Below are 24,255 nucleotides of genomic sequence, written 5' to 3'. Positions count from 1 at the left end.
CAAAGGAAACAGTCTGGAAGACTTGCACAGTTGCAGAACTACGAATTCACTGGGGAGTTACAAACACATTGTGGAACAGCTCACGTGCCTGGAGTAATGAGATGGATGGTTACAAGCTGCACAAGAAGGAAAGACAAGGAAGGTGACAGGGATTCATTCAACACAGAGAAAGGGCCTGAAAGTGTGAAGCTCTGCTGACAAATGACTGACAGGCCAATAAAGAGCAAACAGGTCTGGATGGGAAGCAAGGCCAAAAGAAACAGTCACGAGCCCCTGCCATAGACCATCTGATTCTGAAGATGAAGCTTTCTTTAGAAAGCAGGAAGACTTCCAGGTTCTCATGGAGCTGCTCTACAGGAACCATAGTGGGTCACAGGCAATCCAGCGGAATTCCAGAGCACATCAGGAACAGGGCAAGCAGAAGCTGTGATACACCTACCACTCTGGAAAGGAAGAAATGGTGGAGGATGTAAAGTCTGATGGCAGGCTTAGTTACAGCAACCCAAGATTAAGAAGATCTTGAGGGGTGTTAAGGAAGATGGGCAGCATAATTACAGCACTGGATTTCAGAGGGCCTCGGGTGGCTCCGGGAAGTGGTAGGCAACTACCCATGGTGAGGAAAGACTAAGCAAGGGCTCCCTTAGGTACAATCTATGCACACAAGTTAATTGAACTTGATGGGATACATCTGAGAACGCAAAGGGAGGCGGTAAAAAGAGTAATCTCTGCAATCTTTAAAAAGTTGTAGGAACTTGAAGAGGTTCTCTCTGACTAGAAGGCAGCAAGCATCAGGCTTCTCTTCCAGAGAAGTAAGATACCTAAGGTGAGTCAAGGTCCTCTCAGCTTCTGGGAGGGCTACAAATCTACCTGGAAACCAATTCCAGGCACACAAAACCCAAGAAGGTTACCAGGAATTGCCAGCACAGATTCAATGAGAGTAGATCATGACCAACTGCAACAGTCAAAATGCAGTCAAGATAAAATTCTAACCACAGCTCATAAATTCTAACCTTATCCCTTTTCATCATTCTCTGTAGTAGCCAAATTGTGGAGATCTAGACTAGGCCAGTGAACAGCAACTTGGGTGAAAGGCTGGCCTGGTTCAAAACATAGTGCTCACCACTTTCACCATCAGAGTAAAAACTGGGATTGATATTGGGGTCAACACTGTTTAATGCCTTCATTAACAACATGAATGAATAACAGGCCAGGAGGTTTCCTTTGCCAGCCTACAGATGACATCCCTCTGGAACAGTGGCCTATATGCTGAGGGGCAGAGCCATTATTCAGAGGTATCTTAAGATGCTGCAGAATTGAGCTGTCAGAAGCCTCATGAGCCAAATGCAATTTTTCTGCACCTGGGACAGAAGAACTGCAGATCAAAAACACAGGTTGAGGACTGTCTGACTTTTTTGCAGAAAAGAGTCTAGGTTCCTCATGGACAAAAAGCTGAACACGGCTCAGCAGCACCCAATTGCAGTGGTGAAGGTTAACCCCATCTCAGAGCCACGTTATTAAGGCTGCAGCCAGCAGGTCCAGAGGAGTGATTATCATCCCCTGTTGAGCACTTGTGAGACTATATTTAGAGTACTTTGTCCAGTTCAGGACTCCTCTGCAGAAGAGGCATATTGGAACAAGTCCAACAGAGAGTCCCTATAATGACTGGAGACTGCCACACATGGATGAGGCTGACAGATGAATTTGCTGAATCCCAATAAATCTGAGGGAGAATTCTCTTTGGTGCTTTCAGCTTTGCAGTAGGAGGTCATAAAGATGCAGCCAAGAGCTGCATCACCAGAGATGCACAGCAAAAGGACAAGAGGCAAGAGTCACATTTCATCAAAGTAAGTTCTGACTCAACACAAGGAAAAAAATTCCTCACAGTGAGGGTAGCCAACCACTGGAGAACAGGTTGTCCAGGGAAACTGTCATATTCTTCTTTGGTAATAATGGAGCTCAGCTGCCCTAGGCCCTCAGCAGCTTAATGTAACTTCAAAGCCACCGTTTTGACAGCCTCCAGAGATCTCTTCCAATCTCAGTTATTGTAAGATTCCACTATTCTCCCTTCCCTTGCTGTTTTAGTTTTGTTAAACAGTGTTCTCTGTTCTTCCCCTTTGGATACTTCTGTTCTTCACACATGTAATATATTGTCCTGGTCTAATTCACAACGTACAGTTATGGGAGGAAGCAGAACCCTCCATAATCACCTGTAACAAACCAGCTATGAAATGAGAGATGATAACAAATTTTAAAGAATTAAGCAAATAGTTTAAAAGTAAACAGTCAAAAATGCATTGCAGAACATCTTCAGAAACGCTTTCCCATTTAGCTTTAAAATACTGTTAGCTATGTTTTGGTATTTAAGAGGACTAAGGGAAAACACACATTCATTTAAAGATATAATTAAAAACACAGAATAACAGTTCAGGAATTGGATTAAGCTAGATGCAGCTGCACTCTTCAAACTTAGTTTAAACCAAATTTGAATATCTGCAACTGAAGCTTTCAAGTTATAATCATGCCATTGACCCTCCTTCCCCTCTCCCTTTTCTTTTTGGTCACTGAGGACTATTGAAAGTATCAGAGCCCCAAGTCAAGAACAACTCCCTTGTAACAACGACTCTGACACGGATATAGTAAGAGCAGATTGCCTGCAAGGATCCAAGAATAAACTGGCTATTTAGAGAGATTATGTAATGCAGCACAGAACTGTAAAATGGGATTTAAAGAGACATCACTTGGCATTTCAACCCTGGATGTAACTGTAAGTGTTGACCAATACTGAAGAAGTTTGAAGAGGCTCAGGAACAGAGGAAGATGTCTTGTCAAAGACTCCCCCACCCTGAGCTGATATTTTATCCATAATTCTTCTTTTTCAGAAAATCAGTAGTATTTAGCTATTTTGCCATATCCCTTAAAACAAAGTTGAAGCTGAAACACCACATCATCTCACGGGTGTGCAGGTTTTTACTATAAAAATTAGGTCTGTATGCACAGATACAAAGCATTTTGTGGGCCTGAGCTTGTTGAACTTGTGGAACTTCATACACTCAATTAGCACAGTACTGCATGCTGAAAATCAAAGTGATTATGAGCAAATACAACAGTATTAATTCCTCTCTGCATAAATATTTTAGCAAGTGTAAACAAGACTCCAGTTTCTGTAAGCAGCCAATTCCCAAACAAACACACACAAACATCAGCTGGTTCAGCAAAGAACGGCAGAAATTGAATGGCCACGCACTGTTGCATTATAAATAGTCAGGAAACGTACAGCAAAGGCATGTGTGGTAAGGGAGTTCTGTGTAATGGTCATTCTTACACAAACCTGACAACTACAAAATGTTCAGGGTTTACCCATGGCTTTGTTTAGAGCATAAATATACATATTTATAAAAACACCAGTGTACACCATGATTTTCTAGAAGAGTCCAAAACTGATGAGCAGCTGCTGGGAGATCTTACTTCTGCATTTCTTCACTTTAGAATGCATGAAAAAAAAAAAAAAGTCATCACCTTAAGCATTCTAATGCAAAACTGTTCTTCATCTAATTCTAAACATCCTTTCATTAAAAGCCTCAAAAAATAGCAGCATCATACATTCAGCCAAGCCCAGCTGCTTTGCTGGTAATTAAGTAAGAGACAGCGAGTCCAGATCACCTCCCTTCCACCTCCCCTGGAAAGACAGCCTTTACAGCAAGGGGGAATTTGGCCCAAACTGCATGGGGAAGGAGTGGGGGGATGGAGAGACAGCAGGGGGAGGTGGTTGTTTTTTAAACCCCAGCAAGCCCCTGCTCCACGGCCGGACTTTTCCCTGCACCGCAGGCCCGCAGGCTGCTGGCAAGCCGAGCGAGCCCTCGGACCACACACAGGCTCTCAGCTGCGCTCCGGCACACTGGGGACTTCCATCCGCCGCCCTTCCCTGCTTCCCAGGGCCCGGCTCCTCCCTTCAGCAGGAGCCTGCGTGGGGCACCGGGAGTACAGGAGAGAATCGTGTGCTCACAGCACCGAAGGCAGCAGCAGCCTTGGTGTAAAAGCCACCAGCGAGTGGCAGGACCAGGCCTCCCTCCCAGGCTGTCCTGCGCCAGCATCCCCACGGGAGCGAGCTTCAGCACCTCATCTGCAGCACAGTTAACTTTGGAAATGCCAACATGGTGGCACCATAAGTAAGTAAGTAATAAATAAGTAAGTAGCTCGGCATTTTTTATAACTGTTCATTTTTCACACGGCCAACTACCTGTTCACTTCAGTTTCACTCAATGAACAACTCCATACCTCTCCTTTAAATACATACAGTAAGTTCATTTACCTTGCTACACTTTCAAGTCTAACCATGATGGATATTTAACGTCATTTCAGCCCCCAAAAAAGCCATGATCATGGGCCCACAGTGACAGGGTGAGACTTTTTAAGCTCATTGCCATAGCTCAATTTGCAATTAAAAACTATGTAAAGCCAGAAGTGTGATTAAAAGCAGCAGACAACCGGCTCATTATACAGTGGCGGAAAAGAAAAGCCTTTCAAACACCAATTGCTCTACCTGAAATATCAGCTGCTGTTGTCATGGCTGGGACTGAGCAAGAACATCACTTAGCTCACTGAAAAGAACTTTCCCAGAGACAGATTGGCAGCATGACAAATGTAGGTTGGCTACAGAAATCAAAGACCAAATACTTGCTCCTTATATAAAGGATAGACACAGGAAAAAGAAAATAGAAGAAGACCTGCAAAGAGCTTCAGAGAGGTGTAACTAAAAAACCAAATTATTTTCCTGTTTCAAGAGTGTTTGGGAGATAAGTTAATTTAAAGCAACTAAAATTTCTTGTCTACGATGCTGATATACTTTAGCCAAGTCACAATCATTGTTTTCGATCAGGGAGGCCCCCACACAAAGCGGTGGGGAAGGAAGATGCTCAGACATATTCCCCAGCAAACACTCATCCAAGAAAAAAGCTGTGTTTAGATTCTAGAGAAACGCCTACACTGTCTTTACTTGTGATTACCTTTTGGCATAACCAAAAGGGCCTTTGAAGGATTCAAACACTCCACAAAGCAACAAGACAGATTCCCCTTCATCAGCATTTTACTTTTCTACAATAACAGACAACTGTGAAGTTCTTATGCACAAAAAGCCAATTTATTTTTGAAATGCCTGTTCAAAATTACAGTTTTGATCAAAGTGCCTTAATCCAAAACCAGTCTTCATTATGTTGAGTGGCTTTATCCCACTGCTTATATAGGTTACATGTTAGACAGGAAATTTAAACTTCCTAAGATAGTAACTTCAGACTTGACACTGACACCAGCTCACCTAAAGTGCAAGCTTTACTTTGCCAAACAGAGCTCAATACACTTAAGTAAAAACAGCTGAATAAAACATTCTGTATATAAAACAATCTGTACATACATCAGCTGAATAATGCTGAGTAGAGTAATTTGACTGTACTTCAATGACACAGATCAATCTTAACCTGTCTATACCTAAGAAGATATAATATCAGTTCAATCTGACTCTTCATATACCTATGGAGGCATAATATAGGCAAGATTTTTCTGTGTTGAGTTGCAAATGTAAGATTAATTTAGGAAAATACCTTTCTCTAAAATAGCTCCCCTAAATGAGTACCTTATCAGTAAAACCCATTTACATCCCTGGTTAATTACATGTCAGCTTCTGAGACTTTGCTATGACAGTCCATCAGCTGTCATCTCCAAGAGTCATGAGACAGGAGTATTAATTAGCCAAAAAATGACAACTCCTGTCCCTTGATATGAGCAACAGCAAACTGGAAGACCATTCTGCTCCTGGAATAAAAGCTGGTATTATTCACCCTCTTTGAAGAGTGTAGAATATGGAGATCCCAATTAAAATGTAAAGCGTGTAATGAGAATATTTATTTTAATGTCACCGGTGCGCTAAAACCTTTTTTCCATTTTTCGTCTCTCTTTTCAATGATCCCATTTTAAGCACATGATTACTTATATGCATTATCTCACACTTGTATTGCTTAAGACCAAAATATTTGAAGAATTATACTTAAAAATAAACATGTATAAAGCATTTCAAGAACCCTGAAAACTGGCTAAATAAAAAGCCACAACAGGTTTCGATAATAAAAAGGTGCAATAGGCATGTCAACCTTGAAAAAGCCCTTTTAAACCACAGTAATATTGTCAGGTGCCATTACCCTTTGTCAGTCAGCTACATGAACTCATAAATCAGGTGTAGCAGCCAAATGAGAGCACAATGAAAAATCAGCACTAGGCAGACTTGTCCACTGAATAAGGAGGGGTCTGCCAAGGTTTTGAGGTCACATTCAAAATGAAAAATTAATTGATTCAACCATATAATAAAAAGAATTCATATCAGCAAAACTAAAATTTTCTAGTACCATTCTGTAGAGTTTGTGCTCGTGACTCCTTTCCCAGATTGGCGTGGAATCCTCCTCCTAAAGTTGGTGTTTTCCCTGCACCTATTAGGGAAAAAAAAAAAACAAACACCAGACACGTCAAAGAGAATAACTTAATTAAAATACTAAAATAAAACTTATTGTGCCGATAAATTCAGAATCTGTATCATCTACAACATGCCAAACAACATTAAGAAGGTCTTAAAGTACTTAACACATCAAGTACCAAAACTGTGCAAATTGTTTCTTTCTTGGGATACCAGAAGAATTACATGACTCCATAAACCCTCCCAATCTCAGTCCCAAAGAAACGACAAAAATCTCTCAATGTCTATTTTAAGCAGCACATGAAAACCAGTACTGTAAAATATTTCTCAAAATAAAGGAGGAAAAAATTGCTTAGTTGGTATTTTCTGTCTGAAGAATATTCAATGAAGAATTGGCAGAATTTTAATAGGTAATTATTGGCATTTTAAAACATAAAACATGTTTAGCATTCATTAATGACTGTGTTGGCTACTACAGACAACACACTTACTTGAAAGTAACTTCAGTTTGTCATTAGGTAAACACAGCAACACTTAGGCTACAAAAACTGCAAGTCTGGAACTGCTACTTTCACATCCTGAAAGGTTGGAAGACTTAAAAGAAGTCTGAGTTGTAAATCAACATAAGCTAGAGGCTAGTTTGGGCATCCACGCCAATGCTGAGCAGCCTGAATGCAGGAAATGGCTGGGAGTCAGTGAAACTACTCATGAAAACCAATCTTGCAGAACAGGGAATTAAACTACCAAGGACAAAAGTAGTCTCCCACTAAAGCAGGAAGGTTTTTTTAAAAAAACAATCAGGGTACCTCAAGCAGGATAACTGAATCTATCAGCTTAACAGCAAATGAGACCAAAAAGCTAAATTGCATAGGAATGAAAACAAGCAATTTGTTAGTAATTGGACTTCTTTTTAATTCAAGTAGTCTGGTCTTTGGGATAGGGAAAAAAAAAGCCATCTTTTTGTCTATGATGCCTACAGCTTTTCCTCAAGTTCTTGTGGCTGTTTTCTCCTCTTAAACTAGCTCTTCAGAACAAACCAGAGAGGCTTTAGGAGAGATACAGAGAGGGGAATGAAGTGGCTCTTTAAAGCAGTTCAGGGCATTCCTTGTGCACACCAGAAGATTCTTCCATGGCTGGTACAACTGATGAGAAACTGTGACCTGAGCTGTTCACTCTAACCAGACTTTTTTAGCTCTAGACTCCTCTCAGTTACACTTAATGTACATCTATACTGAGAAAAAAACCAAAACCAAATGAAACCAAAACCCAGAAAAGCTAATAAGCTAATATTCCTGCAGAATTACTATAGCTTTCAAAGCTTATTTTTCCATATAACCTTTAAATCAGGTTTCCAGTGCTATCCACAACAGAAACCAATGCTACTTCATTAACAGATCCTTTAACAAACAATAATCAGCTCTTACATAAATGCCCCACAGATTAAGTACTTCATCCTAATAAGAAGTGAAACACATTCAAGTGATCTCCTCACTGGGCACAGAGGTAACTCTCTCAACTCTGTTACTATCAGAGACAGCAATGTCTCCTTGCCATTTTTACAGGTACAGCCTTGTATTTCCACAAACACTTGAAAATAAACCAATGCAGCAAACCAGAGAGAGGTTACCAAGCTACAAAAGAAGGCATAAAATTTTTGCTGTACATTTAGTGAGAATGGTTTACCTGGCAAAAAACGTATCAACAATGGCAATCATTGAACATTCCTTTTCTTCAATAGCAAATCTAAACAGAAATTCTACCTCCCATTTTCCCTTTTTTCTTGTTGTTTTAAGGTTTGCTTTACTACAGGCTTCCTCACTAGTCTGATTTGCAGCAGGAGAGCCCAGCATCAGTACATGGGAGGGGGACACCAACCACAAGGCAGGAGCAAGCAGGCTGGAGGCAGGAGGCTGACCCAGAACTTGTGGCAAAGACACTGTTGCCTGCTTCTGTACACAAAGGCTCCACTTCCCAGTCCCCTCTACCCTTGAATATACCAAAATACTGAACTGCTCTGGACTGTAACTGGCAAAACAGCATTTCCCTGATACTACTAAAAAGCCTGCACAAAACAGTCTTACAGTGGTGATAAACAATACTAATAACTAAATAATTTAACTTACTCTGGAGTTAAAATCCAGAATAATATCAACAAAATGAAATTAAGTTGAGATTTCAGTGATTTTCTTCTTTAAGACTCTTTTTCATGAGACATCAAGCTGTAACATCATACATAAAAGAAATTTCTTTCCAAGCTATAGAGACTGCAGCAGATACTAGCAGAGCTATCTGAAAGACAGATTCTGCTATCAGAATTGATGTACCCATTTTTCAGCAAGTTAACTGGAAAGGCTGAACATCTCTATTTAGCATTTGTCTTTGAAAACTGACAGAAACTAGTCTGTTGAGCACTTACACTCTCAGAACTGCAAACTAATGTTGCCATTGACTATGTAGTCCCATCATCAGCTTTAATCTTACAAGAAAAATGCAAACCAAACTCATTAACATAACTGTTCGGCTGGGTAATAAAAAGATAAACTCTTGAAAAAAGAAGACTGAAATCATCAAATTCATTTAAAGACAAAAATCCCTACAAAGCTAGCAATTTAAAAAGTACAAAGGAAAGGAACAGCAATTGCTAGGCACAACCAAATTAACATCCCAGCTTAACTGCGATTTTTACATTTCTTGACCTTTTCCATTCTTCCCCCACAATTCAAAAGTGAATTAAGCAGGCTTTTGGTTTTTCACATGCAGCTTTCAAGACATATAAAAATATATCCGAGAAATATTTGGTGTCTTCATGTACTGCCTGCCAAATCCTCAACACTAACACTACCAACTCAAATGCACTCCTTCCTGAGGTGGTGCCTCCCAGGGAACATTGCCATCTACTCATCCCATCTGCTGAGGAGAGTCACCCATGTCCTGAGGGGACATCAGGGACAACATCACCAGCAGGGTGACGGAGGGCATTGTCCCACTCTGCTCTGCACTGGGCAGCCTCACCTCCAGCCCTGGGGGCAGTTTTGGGCACCACAATATTAAAAAGATATAAAGCCATTAGAATGTGCAAAAGAGGGCCATGGAAGGGCCCAGAGGTGAAGCCATATGAGCAGCAGCTGAGGTCACTTGGTCTGCTCAGCCTGGAGGACACTGAGGGGAGACCCTGCTGGAGGTACAGCTTCCTCGTGGGGGGACAAGGAGAGGCAGGCACTGAGCTGTTCTCCCTCATGACCCATCACAGGACCTGAAGGTGTGTCAGGGGAGGTTAAGGCTGGCTTCTAGAAAAAGGTTTTTCACCCAGAGGATAGTTGGGAACAGGAACAGGCTCCCTAGGGAAGTGGTCACAGCACCAAGACTGGCAGAATTCAACAGGCTCTCAGACATTTGCTATGATTCTTACGGCATCCTGTGCAGGGCCAGGAGTGTGACTTGCATGATCCTTGTGGGTCCCCTTCCAACACAGGATATTCTATGACTCTATGATTACTTTTAGAAACTCACTCAGACCTTCAGCTTCGCATAACTGAAGGTTCCTTTTCTCTTCAAGTTTGCTTTGGACATTTATATGAAATTTTGGACAACAGAAGGTGTGGAGTGATGCGTTAGGCAGCTCAGAAATACAGCTACCCCAGTTTTTGTGTGATCCTCTCAGTGAGCTACATTGCCTTAACACAACAGAACTGAAGATGCAGGAGATTGTGTCTGGAAACTTGATGATACTCAGTCAAAGCTCACACAGGTCCAGACTCAGACCATAACCCTGCATCATTCGAGTGCTAAACTACTTGTCAGAGCTGGGTTAACATCTGGACTCTACAATCTTAAAGGTCTTTTCCAACTATTACATGGTTCTACAGTGACTACCCCTCCATCAGACAAAAGCAGCCATCACCACTGCTGCTCACAGCACAAGCACCTCGGCAGTTTCTGTTTTGCTCCACCAACTCTTTTGCAAAAAAAGTTATATCACTCTGCTTCTCTATAGAAATGCCCCTCAAGCTGTAAAAAGTGCAAGCAAAGCTTGAAGTCTGTGGTAATCTTGAACAGCAATAAAAAGCAACAGTTAAGAGGAACAGCACTTATCAAATCACTCCACACAGTGGAGGCAAAGAGCAGCCACTTGGGTATTTGCAGCTTAAAGGGCACTTTTCTGTCAGCTAGTGACATGATGAGTTTCAGATTCAACACCTCAAGAGAAACAGATTCAGCCCCAGCATTACAGATTTTGCTTCCTCTAGATAAATGAGCAAGTGAAGCTGCTTGTAACATGAACTGCACCAGGACCAATCCTACCAAAATCCTTCCCTGTCAAATTAAACCCAAAAGCCACCAGTCCTTTCTTCGGGACAAGGTAGGGGCAAACCTGTTTCAAATACATGTATTTACCGACCCAGAAAAAAAATCTGGTAAAGTCTGGTAAAGAATGCAGACTGCATCACACCAATGGCTTCATTGTGGGAAGACAAGATAATCTAATATAAAAAAAATTAATGAGCTTCCTACTGAAGTTAGACCATGGAAGTAATAAGTAGGGTAAATAAGCCTCCCACTACAATTCATACCTAAAAAAAGCAAAAGTATGTGATTCAAGTTCTGAAGTTTGTAACTGAAACACAGAATTATTTTCTAACTCATTTTTCCAGGGAAATGAACAGGTCTGCAGGCACCACAGCCTGCTGAAACAGTACTGCCAAATCTATTCCATCATAGCTTATTTTCATAACTACCAACTGTAGAGATAAATATAGTTGCATCCACCACAACCCAGCTTAGGACTGCCCAAGTCTATGAAATCAGTCTGCATCCAAGTTATGTGCACTATTCTGCACTGCCACAGCTGGCAGGAGCACCCTCTGCTGTTGCTATCCCAAGGACAGTATGGAAAAGACTCAATGCCAGAAAAAGCTTCATATTAACTCTGGTGCACGATTGCCACCTGGAGGATTTGGGGAGAGAAGCAGAATTGATTTGATTCGTGTCACGAAAACATATAGCAGATGATTATTTTAGATGGAAGTTCCCCCTCTTCCTTCCCAACACAGCATGATTATGAATGAGTTTTGTAATGAGAAAATCTGGCACAGAGTAAAACAGGTAAATACTCTTCAAAATTTGCATCAAAGGGTCTGCAAATCCAGAATACTTACACTTCCTTTCTCTGTATTGCAATTGACATCATGACCAGTCTGCATAACTTAAAATTAACCATGAATTAGTGTCATCTTTAAAAAGCTGGACCACAAATACGAGGAAACTTTTTTGGTACCCAGTGTTTTCATTTCAAGTTTAGCATGTGTGTTATTGGCAGAGCCCAGTTCAGGACTATTTGAGGCCGCACTGTTAGAAACATTTAATGCCAGGACTTGGTCTTTCAATATCCTACATAGAAACTGATTAACGACTATCAATTAAAAAAACCCCTTACTCCTTTCACTTTTTTAATATTCAAAAATACACAAGAATCCTTTATTGTACATAGGAACCACTAAGACAAAAGCACAGAACCTGATACAAGCACAGAGTTCATCCCCTTTCATCACAACTGTCTCACTACCAATCACTGTGACAGTAATTGTCCATCTTAAAAAGGTCTAGAGGACAAAACGGTACAGAAGATGAGGGACAAGTAAGCTCAGCTTAAATTTTATGTAAGCTTTTTCCTCTGTGTAATCAATCCCTCTCTTCTTTCCAGTTTGCTGACCATAACTTTTCATTTCCACAATTGCCAAAAGATGAATATTTCAATTAAAGCAAACTCTTGTCAAGTTCTGCATGTGAGGTCAATGTAGCTCATATGTCTCGATGTAAAAACATAAAGATTTTAAGGATAAAATAATATAGTACACATTCAGCATTTGTGACAGTGCTAATGGGTCTCTGTATTAAGTTCATTATAATTTACTTGCAAAAAAACCCTGTAAGAGTAGAAATAAACTCTTCATTGATGCTCTGAAATTTGAAGCAGGCTAGTTACAAATGTTGTGGAACCTCCCACATCAAAAAACTTTAACAAGCACTTGTTGGTGTGTTAAGGATTACTAGTTCATGACTTCCTTTTTCCCTATGAGCAAAAGTAAGAAGATAACCTCCCACCAGCCTCAAATTAGTGCGCTGCAAACTCAGGTACATTTGGAGATGCAGAGTCTTAATGCATTTTTGCTGTACCAGAGCCAGGGATCCTGACTCTGCTTAAGAAGAACTGATGCTGTCAGTACCCACTGCAGAATCCTGTTTCTGTGTCTGTGTATTTGTCACTGCCCTAAAACCTCCAGGCTCAGTCACTAAGTAAAAATAAGCTAAGAGACTTAGTAATAATTCTCATTTAAATCTGTACTAGAGATGTGACCCTGATTCTACAGGCAGAGCTGAGGGCATCGGGCACCTCCATGGGTGCAGGGATGGGCTGAGGCCAGGCAGGATGTCAGACTGCATGTGGGGGTCAGGGTCAGGCCCAGCAAGAGGAATAAGGTCAGGAACAGGCCCAGAATGTCCAAACAGGGCCACAAGGATGGGCTGAGGCCAGACAGGACATGAGCCTGGTTCTACAGGGTCCGTGGGTGGGCAGGGCAAAGCAATGGGGAGCTGGAGATGGGCCCTGCTATGCAGTTCCTGGGGCAGAGGCTGACGTCCCTGAGGACTGGGATGGGGTCCTGGACCATGGGCAGCCTTGGGGGAACCCCAGAGGAAAGTTGCTTGGGGACAGCAAGAACCAGCAGTACCTGGTTTGTGACCAAGAAGCTTATCAGATCTATTTTTCTCAACTTACTACCAAGCATTTAAAAGGAATTTCTGGAAAAAAAGAAGCTGAGCTTCCCCAGACAGCATGCTTGAGCATCACAAGCTCAGTACACCTTGCCGCATTGTTTCTTTGTGCTGTATTTGTCAGTTACATCTTCCAGCTTGCCGGTGTGCTACCTGCATGTCAACCTTCCCAGGTGGGACTTTTCTTCTCCTTTGATTAGAGTCAGAAGTCCCAGACTTCACCTTTCTCAGCTTCTTTAAACGAAAACCTGAAGAGGGATCTGGGCTGTCAGGTTTGCTCCATGCTCAGCTTTCTCTCACTCACTTCAGCTTCAGTTTTCCTCCTGTCAGCTTCAAAAAAAATCTATGTGAAAACAGTTCCCCCCAACAACTACCACAAGACAGGGGACTCCTACCTAGACACAGTGAAAGAGCAGAGAACTCCAAACCTTCACACATGGCACACAACTCTTAACTTGCCTTTCTACAAAAGCAGCAGCCATCAAACCAGTCCAAACTGGCAAAGGGCTTGGAGTAACTCCATCTTCCAGGATGCAATTATAGCATAATGGAGAGGGAGAAATGTAGCTCACTCTTAGACCCTGTACTGCTGTACTTCCTGCTGAGATGTGTTCAAATGTAGCAACTGATGGCAGAACTGTTAAGAACTTGGATATGAAGAAAAATAAAAAGCAAGACACATTTATGCCAATTAGCAGGATGCAAAAGCTCTCAAAATTTGTTAAGAAGTCAGAGCAAACAATCTCTTTGGCTAGTCTGAACTGGCTGTTGATTATAAAGTGAATAGTAATTGTTCCAAACTAGACTCAGCTAGGGAAAGTACATGCCTCAAACATTTTCTGTGCAATCAACAGAGTTCATTGGAGCTAAAATAGGCATGATAACCCTCCTTCACTAATACCTGACTTATCCAGAGTTAAATCAGTCAGATTCAGAAACCCAGTTTCAAGGCAGGGCCTTCAAAAGCTTCAGGACAGTAACATAGCTAGGGTGAAGTGTTGAGTCTGGATTCTTTCCTGACTGTGACCACTCACAACAAAATTAAGAATTACAACTAACTAGACCAGTATGGGGCATATCAAAGCTTTCACAGGACCTTCCTCTAAAAAGATTAACAAGACAATACACAGCAGCCCCTTCCAGAGCATGAAGGGGTTATTCCCTTGCCAGTGAAATAACTTACCAGCTTACAACCCAGGGAGTGACAGGCACCTTGCAAGAAGAACTGACTTGCCAGTTTTTCAGACAGACAGCATTGAAAGGAATGGTGGGATTAGCTCTGCAAAGCTCAAAGAACATGATCTTCCTGTGAAGACTCCAAAGACAGCTGTGCCAAATCAGACTGAACGATTAGTCCAGTATCTTACCTCTGAATGAGAAAGTCCACTAATGTACATGCCTACAAAGGTAACATAAAACACAGGAGGAAAGCTTGTTGTGATGGTTCTCTCATATAATCTCCTGGTGTCTGTGGATATGTGGCTCAAGGATTTCCTGAACCAGAAATAATGTATTTTTTTAATGGCCATGACACATTTTTATTCTGTTTGCCCAATAATTTTAAACTCATGTAAACTTTTAACATCCACAACTTCAGATTCACATTGGGGGGGGGGGGGGGGGGAGCAAGGGGGAGGAGGGGTTTCTGTAAAAACCAAAACCTGCCAAACAAAACCTCCTAATGCTTCTGAACCTCCTACTCACCACCTTTGCAATCAGCTAGCTGCTAAATTTTTTAGCACTTCCTTAGCTTTTTTATTATGTGACCTGAGCAGCCACTCAACCTTGCTATGTTATTTTACTGCATTTACAGATCTCTGCTATGGCCCCATTCAATCATCCCTCTTCCAGCCTGAAGAGGCTGAGTCTGTTCAGTCATTCTAACTGAGAAGCTCTTCAGGAAACTCTCCTCTTAATCACTCCATCATCCTCTCTGTACCTTTTCTAGTTCTACTGGAGGTTTTCCTGAGGAGTGGGAAGAAAGGAGAAACCCACCAGAACTGCACACAGCCCTTCAGCTGGAGGTAGGGCTGTGGATATGTAACAGTGTAGAGACACGCTGCACATGCTCTTAACTTCTAACATTCCCCTCCCCACTCACGTTTTTTTTTTTGTATCATGAATGAACATTGAGCAAATTGTTTTTATAAAGCTATCCACTATGACCTAGGGATCTTCCAACGTTACCCTAGCCAGTCTGGATGTGGAAGAAGAAACCGTCCCACATGTGGAAGAAAGGAACAGTGCTAACTCTCATAGCAACTCTTCATCCTATCTGCTATCCTACCACCCATCCACTGAAAGCAACAGGTCCTTCCACAGCCTTTACTACCCCAAATAATTCAGTATTGCCCACAAACCTCATTAACTCACCAGTCACCTGTTTTCTAGATCATCAGTCCAGATTCTATGGAATTTCACTGGCACCTCCTTCTGTACTCTCTAGACAGTATTTTTTATCATTTGAAGAGCTACTCTGCTCTGTAAAGACTTCTCCTTATCAATGACAGCTCCGATTCTATAAAAGCTTCTGGTGAAGGATCTTCATTTGAAAATCCAACCATCTGCTTTGCCCACTTACCAACTTCCTTAGAAAGCTCCAAAGGATCTTCAAGGCAAGCCACTTTGCCAAAAAGCATTTTACCCTATATTCACCTGTGCAGAACATGTATTTTGTCCTTCAGGACTTCTACCTTCTTGGCTTATCCTGTGCATGTAGATGTGACACTCAAGAACATGTTTCAGTGATGGAATTGGTAGCTCTGGGTTAACAGTTGAACTTGATATAAAGTTCTCCTACAGCCTAAATGATTCTATGATTCTACACACTTAACTAGCCTGCATTTTCCCAAGACTTCATGGAGTGCAAAGCAAAACCCCTCATTCATGGCCAAGCACAAGTCCACACTTTCTCAGCACACCAGAAGCTCAGTTGCTAAAACATCAAAACAATGGAAAGGAACAGACTCACGCACCTGCGTTAGAAAACACTGGCTACACAAAACTTCTCTGTGAAAGGCATCAGTGTTGAGACTTCCTACACCAGGCACATAATTAGCTTAATGTAAGTACTGCCAGAGAAAACTTAACTATGATCTCACACCTTCCTCCAACCTTGAGAGAATAAAAGAAGAGATTTCTGATGGTTTATAGAGATTCTACGTGACTTATTAGCAAGGACTTGGCCTTCATGTTAATATAGAGAAGTGCAGGACTCACTCCTTCAGTAAATAGATGGAAGATTCTGAAATCTTAACGTGTAGCTCGGCAAATTAAAAGGTTTTGTTACATATAAAAGAAGAAAAATCAGTGTCTCAGTGCTTTACACTCCCTTTTGCTTTTTCATGGTGAAGGTGAAAATAAATCATGAATAAATAAATGCATCTGTATTCAACATGTAGTAACACAAAACAGAAGCTGTTGTGGATCTTGAAAGGATCTGAGGAATATTGTTGCACAGCCAGGAGCTCTGAACTCCACAAATACCAAAAGCCCCATTCAATTCCCAGCCCTGCAATAAAGAACCTGACATCTCTCATCCTTTGCAAACCTTAGACAAGGTTCTCCGAGACACCAGCCTTACTAACCATGAGCCAGGGACTCAAAAACAGCACCTCAGGCACCTCTGACACTGCAAATGCTCCACACAGTACAACTCTCTGACACCACCAGACCACAGTCCAAGGAGCCTCAGACCAAAGCATTTCATTTAATTTTGGTGGAAATTTACTAATATAATCAGAAGTCACTGAAAGGCATAACTTACAAAAAAATGTTGCTTTCAGTGTTTCTGATTTAAAAGAAATATACATTCCTTTGTAAATTCTCCACTCTTTAGAGAGATACAAAGTCCTTCTTACACAGTAAATTACTTTTCTCCCCCATTCCAGAGGATTTTAATCAGTCATAAACCCATTAACAGACAAGCACACATGATGAACATGATGACACTGTTACTGCAGCACAAATATATCTTTTTAGATTAGCTTACATCACTCAGTTTATGTTAAAAAAAAAAAAAATCACAACAGAAGCATCTGTTTTGGAACGTAAAGAATTATACCAGCATAAGTCACCCATATCCTAATTTCCTTAAAATATTTCTGGTGTGGAACAGGGCCTGCACTCCCAGAATCACACAACAATTTGGACTGGAAGAGACCTTAAAGATCATCCAGTGCCAACTGCCCTGCCATGGGCAGGGACATCTTCCACCCTTAGGTTGCCCTGAGCCCCATCCAACCCAGCCTTGAACACCTCCAGGGATGGGGCAGCCACAGCTTCCCTGGACAATCTGTGCCAGGGTCTCACCCTCACTCTTCTTTGCAGTAACTTAACAAATCAACAAACAGCACTGTTTTTAAAAGTTCTCTTCTGCCATTTCCACAAACAACACTTCTCAAAGCACACACATCAGCACCCATGGGGCCTCGCCAGAAGATCACAGTACAAACACACAGTGATGCCCCTGCACCCACACCTTGTGCCAGCCAGATAAAGCCACCAGGAGCATCTTAGAATGTGCTGCAATCACAGTTTCATTTTTACACACCCACCACCTTTAGGGTGCCTATCTGTCTTTGTGGGCACTAGACTTTGTTCTTTCAGGGTAACAGATAATAGGTAACTAACTAGCTGTAGAACAGCAAAGAATTCATGTACTATCCAGGAAAAAAGGATTAGCCAAGAGCAGCATCTCAGGACTTAACACAAAAAAGAAAGGCTATACCTTAAAGAAATTTTGTAAAGTACTGTGCAAATCATCCAAAAGGGTAAAAAAGTCTCAGTATGGTTCATTTCTCTCTTTTCCTTTCAATTTTTTTTTAAGAATAAAGGCATCCCAAAATGCGTTCTAGCTTGCATGCCATCTGTCCTGCATAATTTTGGGTGGGAGGGAAAAAACAGAACAGCCCTTAAAAATGTAGTCTCCACATCAAAGCAGGAAAAAGTGAAGGATATAAGAGCTGCTCATAAGCTATAAAAAACGTAATGCCAGCACCCTAAGACAGGAATGGCATCAGACAACTCCTAGCCTACAGTAAACTCCCAAACTCCAATTTGCAGTGCTGCATTCTCCACCACAGAAAGAATTCCTCTTTCTACCCCAGAGCTATACAATCCATCAGAGCCACGTGTTTCACTGCTAAGCTCTTTCCCATGCTTTTGCTTATGTTTCTTTCTCCTTATACACATTCCCCATATAGACTTTCCATCTTTCCCTTTTCAAACACGACATCCTCCCCACACCCATTTCCCTTCTCTCTCCTTCTAAACATTGTGTCTTCTTGATGTGGCCTTTTTCCATGTTTTATCCTCTAGAGCATTCACACAATCACCCAACTACTGACAGGAGACTCTTGACCCGTCATGTCCAGCCTGTTTCTCCTCCTTGTGCCCCTACATGTTCCCTCTATCTGTTAAACATCCTACCCAACGTTTCCTATCCTCTATCCCAAATAATTTCATCTACCTCCCCATTTCCTGTGCACCCAGCCCTTCCACAGAGCCCCAAACCTTCTCACACACCTGCCCCAGTCCCTCACACTGCATCACACATTTATTGCATCACATTCAGAGCATCTCCCCTATCCTGCACAGCTCTTTTCTCCTATTCATCCTCATTCACCCCATTTCTGTCTCACTCTGCATAGCATGCTCTCCTTCTCCCGATGCACTGCCCCTCCTATTTCCACTCTGTGCAGCACTAGCTCCCACGTGCACCTCCGTATCCCTTCTTTGCACAACACGGTTTTCCACAGTCCATCCCTCACACCCCCTTGCACAGCACCATATACATTGTCCTTATCACCCAGCACAGTGTCCTTATCTCCCCTATACATTGTCCTTACTCCCTCATGCAGCATCCTCATAACCCCACCCTCTGGCATAGCATCTCCCTGTCCCTTTCCCCACACTGCCCTCTATTCCCTCACCCCCAGGCCCTGTCCCTGAACTCACAGAATCACACAATTAGGATGGAAAAGACCTCTAAGACCCCTGAGCCCAGCCTATGACTGAACACCACGTTGTCAACCAGACCATGGCACTGAGTGCCATGGCCAACCTTTCCTTGAACGCCTCCAGGGACAGTGACTCCACCACTGCCCTGGCCAGTCCATTCCAATGTCTAATCACCCTTTCCACGAGGCAATTCTTTCTCATGTCCAACCTAAACCTCCCCCGGCGCAGCAGAAGACTATGTCCCCTCGTCCTATCACTCTTTCCCTGGGAGCAGAGCTCGACCCCACCTGGCTCCACCCTCCTGTCAAGGAGTCGTAGCGTGTTGCGGTCCCCCCCGAGAATCCTCTTCTCCAGACTGAACAACCGCAGACCCGTGCTCCCGACCCTTTCCCAGCTCCGCTGCTCTTCTCTGGATGTGCTCCAGCCCCTCAATGTCCTTCCCGAATTGAGGGGCCCAGAACTGAGCACAGCCCTCGAAGTGTGGTCTCACCAGTGCCCAGTACAGGGGGACGACCACTTCTCACTATTCCTGATAGAGGCCAGGATGCCCCTGGTCTTCTCACCCACCCGGGCACGCCTTGGGCTCATGTTCCGCCGCCGTCGATCAGCACCCCCAGGTCCTTTTCCGCTGGGGCGCCCATCCCCGTGCTCTGTTCCTGATCTCACACCGCTCACAGCCCCTTCACCCTGTCCCTGTCCACGCCTCTTCCAGCACCCTTTCCCTTCTGCCACGTGCCCCATCCCCGCAGCACCCTCTCTTCGTACGCGGCCCGCTATTCCCCACACCCCGTTAGTTCCCCGTGCCCCCGGGCCCCCTCTCCGCACACCGCCCCCCGCCCCGCCCTGCCCCGGCCCGGCCGCACTCACCGTCCAGCGACACGAACTGCCCCACGGCGGAGGAGCCGCCGCCGCTGTTCTCCACGAACTGCACCTCGGACACGATGATGTTGTCCTCCAGCACCGACCCGCAGCCCGTGCACACCGCGTCCCCGCGCGCCGCGTCCACCTCGATCTCCGCGCACCCGCAGGCGCCGCACACCCGCCCGCCCGGCATCCTGCCCGCCGCGCCGGGACGGGCCCGGCCGCCCGCCCGCCCGCCGCTCGGCACAGCCCGGCACAGCCCGGCCCGGGCCCGGCGCAGGCCTCGCTCGCTCGCTCGCCGGCACCGGCACGGGGAGGAGCGCGGCGGCCGCCGCCACCCCGCCCGCTCTCGCGAGGCTTCGCCCGCCGCTCCCGCCCCTCCGGAGCGCTCCGCCCTCACGGCCCGCCCGGCCCCGCGCCGCTCGGGGATCCGCTTCTCTGCGGCCCGTGCTCGCCGCTCTTCATCTTGTTCCAGCCCTCTGCCATGGGCAGGGACACCTTCCACCGGGACGGGTTGCTCAGAGCCCCATTCAACCTGGCCCTGAACATTCCCAGGGATGCGGCATCCGCAGCTTCTCTGGGCAACCTGTGCCAGAGCACCTGTGTCCGCACCCTCTGGGCATCAATCAAATTCATCAATTAAATTCATCAATCAAATGTGTACATCAAATCTGTTCAATTGTTCTGTATTGCTGAGATGAAAGTTGTTGAGGCCTAATGAATTTATTTCATTACAGCACTTTGAGCCCTGCTTGACAAAGGCAGCATAAAGTTGAAGTCTGGTGCTTTGGAACTCTTGTTTATTATTGTAGAATTACAGGGTTGGAAGGGACCTTATAGACCATCTAGTTCCAATCCCTCTGCCTTGGACAAGGGCACTTTCCACTGTCCCAGATTACTCAACACCCCATCCAGGCTGGCCTGGAACACTCCCAGGGATGAGGCAGCCACAGATGCTCTGGGCAACCTGTGCCAGGGCCTCAAGTATGGCCACAGTAAAGAATTTTTTGCTAGAATTTAATCCAAACCTACTGTGTCTCCCTCTGAATCCAGTCCCCCTTGTCCTGTCACTACATGCCCTTGTAAATCTTTCTTGTAGGGTCCTTTCAGGTAATGTCAGGCCACAGTTAGGTCACCCCAAAGCCTTCTTTTTTCCAGGCTGAACAGTCTCCATTCTCCCAGGCTTTCCACATAGGAGAGGTACTCCATCCCTCTAATCGTCTTGGTGGCCTCCTCTGGACTTGCTCCAAGAGGTTGATGTCCTCAATGATTCATAGAATCACTGAATCAAAGAACTCAGTTTTCATCCAAGTTATTGCTCACTTTAGCACTCAGCCCACAATTAGCAAATCAGCACCATAACACAGATGGGTAGGAAGCTGAGCAGAATAGCTGCTGGAGCTGGATGTTTGTATAGACTTCCATCTGTCGGCTTTTGAAATGCACAATTAATGCAGAAGCAGAAATTGTCACCTTATAAAATTCAATACTGTCAGTGTCTGTCTTCCACCAAATGACTCAGATGCAGCCAGATATCAGGTCTAGACCTCCATGAACTGACCAGGTACATGGTACAAAGTGACTTGTTCATTTAGGGGCACACTGGGGCATGCACTAAAGCAAGCAATATCTTCCCATCCAGAAAGCTGAGCATCGTATAGGCCCCAAATTATGTCATTTGCCTGAAAATCTTAAGGTTCTGTGCTTTTGAAAAGAAAATCTCCAGTCATAATATAATGGAGATTGTACCACTATGTATACAGTTGGTCTTCTTTCTTTTTATTCCATTCACAGAGGTGTATTTGTTAAAATAAGAACATTGGGTCTCTCCAGATTCCTTCTGCTTCGGGAGGTTATTTCCTTCCTGAAGTTCCTCCTGCTGATGATGAGGTAATGAGTGCCACAGTAGCCAAGCATGATCTCACAAAATTACACACTGTGTAGATAATATCAGGGGGAAATTATATTCCTGATAAACCATCCCTGATAGGCTCTTACAAAGGCCAGCAGGAACACAAGAAATCCTGCAGTGAGCAGTTTTGAAATACCTTTCCATTAAAAAGTTTCTTCTTACCTCACTCAAGTAGAGACTAATGTAGTCCTGTCCCATGCGGACTTCGGTTTTACATCCCTTTGAAAACTGCTGGTGCTTCAATTAAGTGTTGCAAGACTTTTCTGTGAGTCCCAAACAAGTTCAGTGTTTCACTTTGAACAGCAGAGGGCCCTTGTGAAAGCCTAAGATACTGCTGCTGTCCAAAGAAAGAATCTCATTTAATGTCCTGCTGAAGAAGGATGTCTGTTCAAATTTTTATCTTCTTATAAGGTGAGGGTAATGATGATGAAATAAAATGGGTTCCCAGTCCAGAAGTCTTCAGTCTTTGCCTCCCACTCATCAAAGCTTTCATATACAATACCCCTTAAATATTTCAAACATTTCCATAGCACTGTTTTCTACCAGCCAAAATACAAGTAGTTTTTCACCTCTGTAAGTTTCTTTGCCCTTTCTGCTTGCTAGAGGATTAACTAGACTTCTTTTGACCTATAGCATCGAGCCTGCTGCATGAATAACCCCTAGGCTGGTTCATTTAGGCTAAAGAAAACCTTTTAATAAATTGTCCTAAGCCTGAGAGTAAGAGCTGGTCATTTAGAAATTTGTGTTGGCAAAGCTCCTTTCCCTGCATTACTTTGCCCTTTTAGTTAGGAGGAGGAAAGGACCTGTTTTCCATTTCACCTACTCATATTTAATACCTCTTATTTTCACTCCTAAGTGTTCCAAAAAGTGGTGATCAGGATGTCTGTTAGCCCAGACCAACCAATTTCCTTCCTGCTTTGCCTCCAAAAACATCAAATACAATCCACCTGTGGGTGTATGGTTTGACATTCAGTTGTTGAGGTTTCAAAGAGGGGAACAGTTCTCATTTGCTTGAAAATTACAAATTTTTTTTTTTTCCGTACTGCTCTTACAACATCAGAACGAATGCAAATGGACTGGAGTGTGAGGGAATCCTACTCTTTCTGCAAATGTTCCACACCACAACAGGAAATATGGCAGGGCAAGCTGATGACACGTTACTGAGCTTCTGCAAGAGATGGATCATCCTCTGTGAACATAAAGATTGGAAGCAGATACTTCAACGTCATATGACAGAAAAACCAGAGCCTTTCTGGCTTTTTGGTCGTAACTCAACTTTCTGGGCGCTGAGTTCCCCAACACGCCAGCCTACATGGGAAATATTTTCATATTTGAAGTGAACAAAGCTTAACTCCTTAATTTGATCAGCTTCTGGGAGCATCCTCAGCTTTCTGGAATTTCAGCTGGAACTGTTCCTCTTAAAATCATGCCTAAGAGTGTTGATTAAGTCATTCAAGAAGTTTGAAAATGCACGAAACTTGACGCAAAAGACAAGCAGAGGAAGCCTTTTTTGGTTTTGGACAGTCCAAGATAAGGCATAAACTATGCACTCAACCTGAAGATTTCCACTTTGGAGATGAAGTCATAGAGTTACTAGATAGAGGGGTGGAAAAAAAGGATTTCGAAATGAATTAACCTTATAAGGTGATAGCAAGTGAATACTTCTCTTTTTTTTTCCCCTGCTTGTGTCCGTTCAAACCGTAGCATTCGGCTACGCTGGTGATGGACACGAGGGGGCAGCCAAGGAAATGAAATCGTCCTCAGGCTGATTTTTTTTTTTTTTTTTTTTTTTAATTATTAGTTTATTTTTTTATTTTTTTTCCCCCCCCCCCCCCCCCAATCTGTTTTCCTTTTTGGTTTTTGTTTTGGGGTGGTTTTTATGGGTTTGTTGTCTTTATTTGGGGGGGAGGGGTGTCTGCATCTTCTGTAATTATTTCCTCACATTGTTTTCATGACGCTCCTCAGTGAATGGTAACTGAAAAAGCTTGGAGGGGAACATTCTGAGATGAAAAGATTTTGGCATCTACTAAATCACCTTACTGCTGTCCAGAGATAGCACTTGATTGCTCAGCTTGATTCCTAAGTATGTGGCAGAGACCCCGTGGTGTTCCCGGTTACTTTCCCAGGATCTGTGCCTGGTACAATTCTTTGTACATGAGGGCTGCGGAAAGCACAAATTCTGCCACTTAGAAAATCTGCCGAGAAATTAGCAGAGGAAAAGTCCAAAGATATTGAGCACAAAGATCCAGAAGCTACCACCACTTGAGGAAGTCGCTCATAAGCTGGAAGTTGT

The 24,255-nt window shown here is 43.4% G+C and overlaps 1 protein-coding gene across 1 annotated transcript in view; it reads right to left on the bottom strand.

Annotated features, from left to right (window-relative positions):
- BRF1 (BRF1 RNA polymerase III transcription initiation factor subunit) overlaps positions 1–20,221 on the bottom strand; it is a 171,875-nt gene extending 151,654 nt beyond the window's left edge. The window contains exons 1-2 of the mRNA XM_040066096.2: positions 20,057–20,221; positions 6,393–6,473 (exon numbers count right to left, since the gene is read on the bottom strand). The gene's annotated coding sequence lies outside the window, so the exon portion shown is untranslated. The remainder of the gene's footprint in view (positions 1–6,392; positions 6,474–20,056) is intronic.
- Positions 20,222–24,255: the final 4,034 nt, after the last annotated feature.

This window comes from Hirundo rustica, chromosome 6, assembly GCF_015227805.2.
Source record: "Hirundo rustica isolate bHirRus1 chromosome 6, bHirRus1.pri.v3, whole genome shotgun sequence".
NCBI classification, from domain to species: domain Eukaryota; kingdom Metazoa; phylum Chordata; class Aves; order Passeriformes; family Hirundinidae; genus Hirundo; species Hirundo rustica.
The sequence above is the reverse complement of the archived record's forward strand: the minus strand, read 5'-3'. Positions and strand labels throughout refer to the sequence as shown.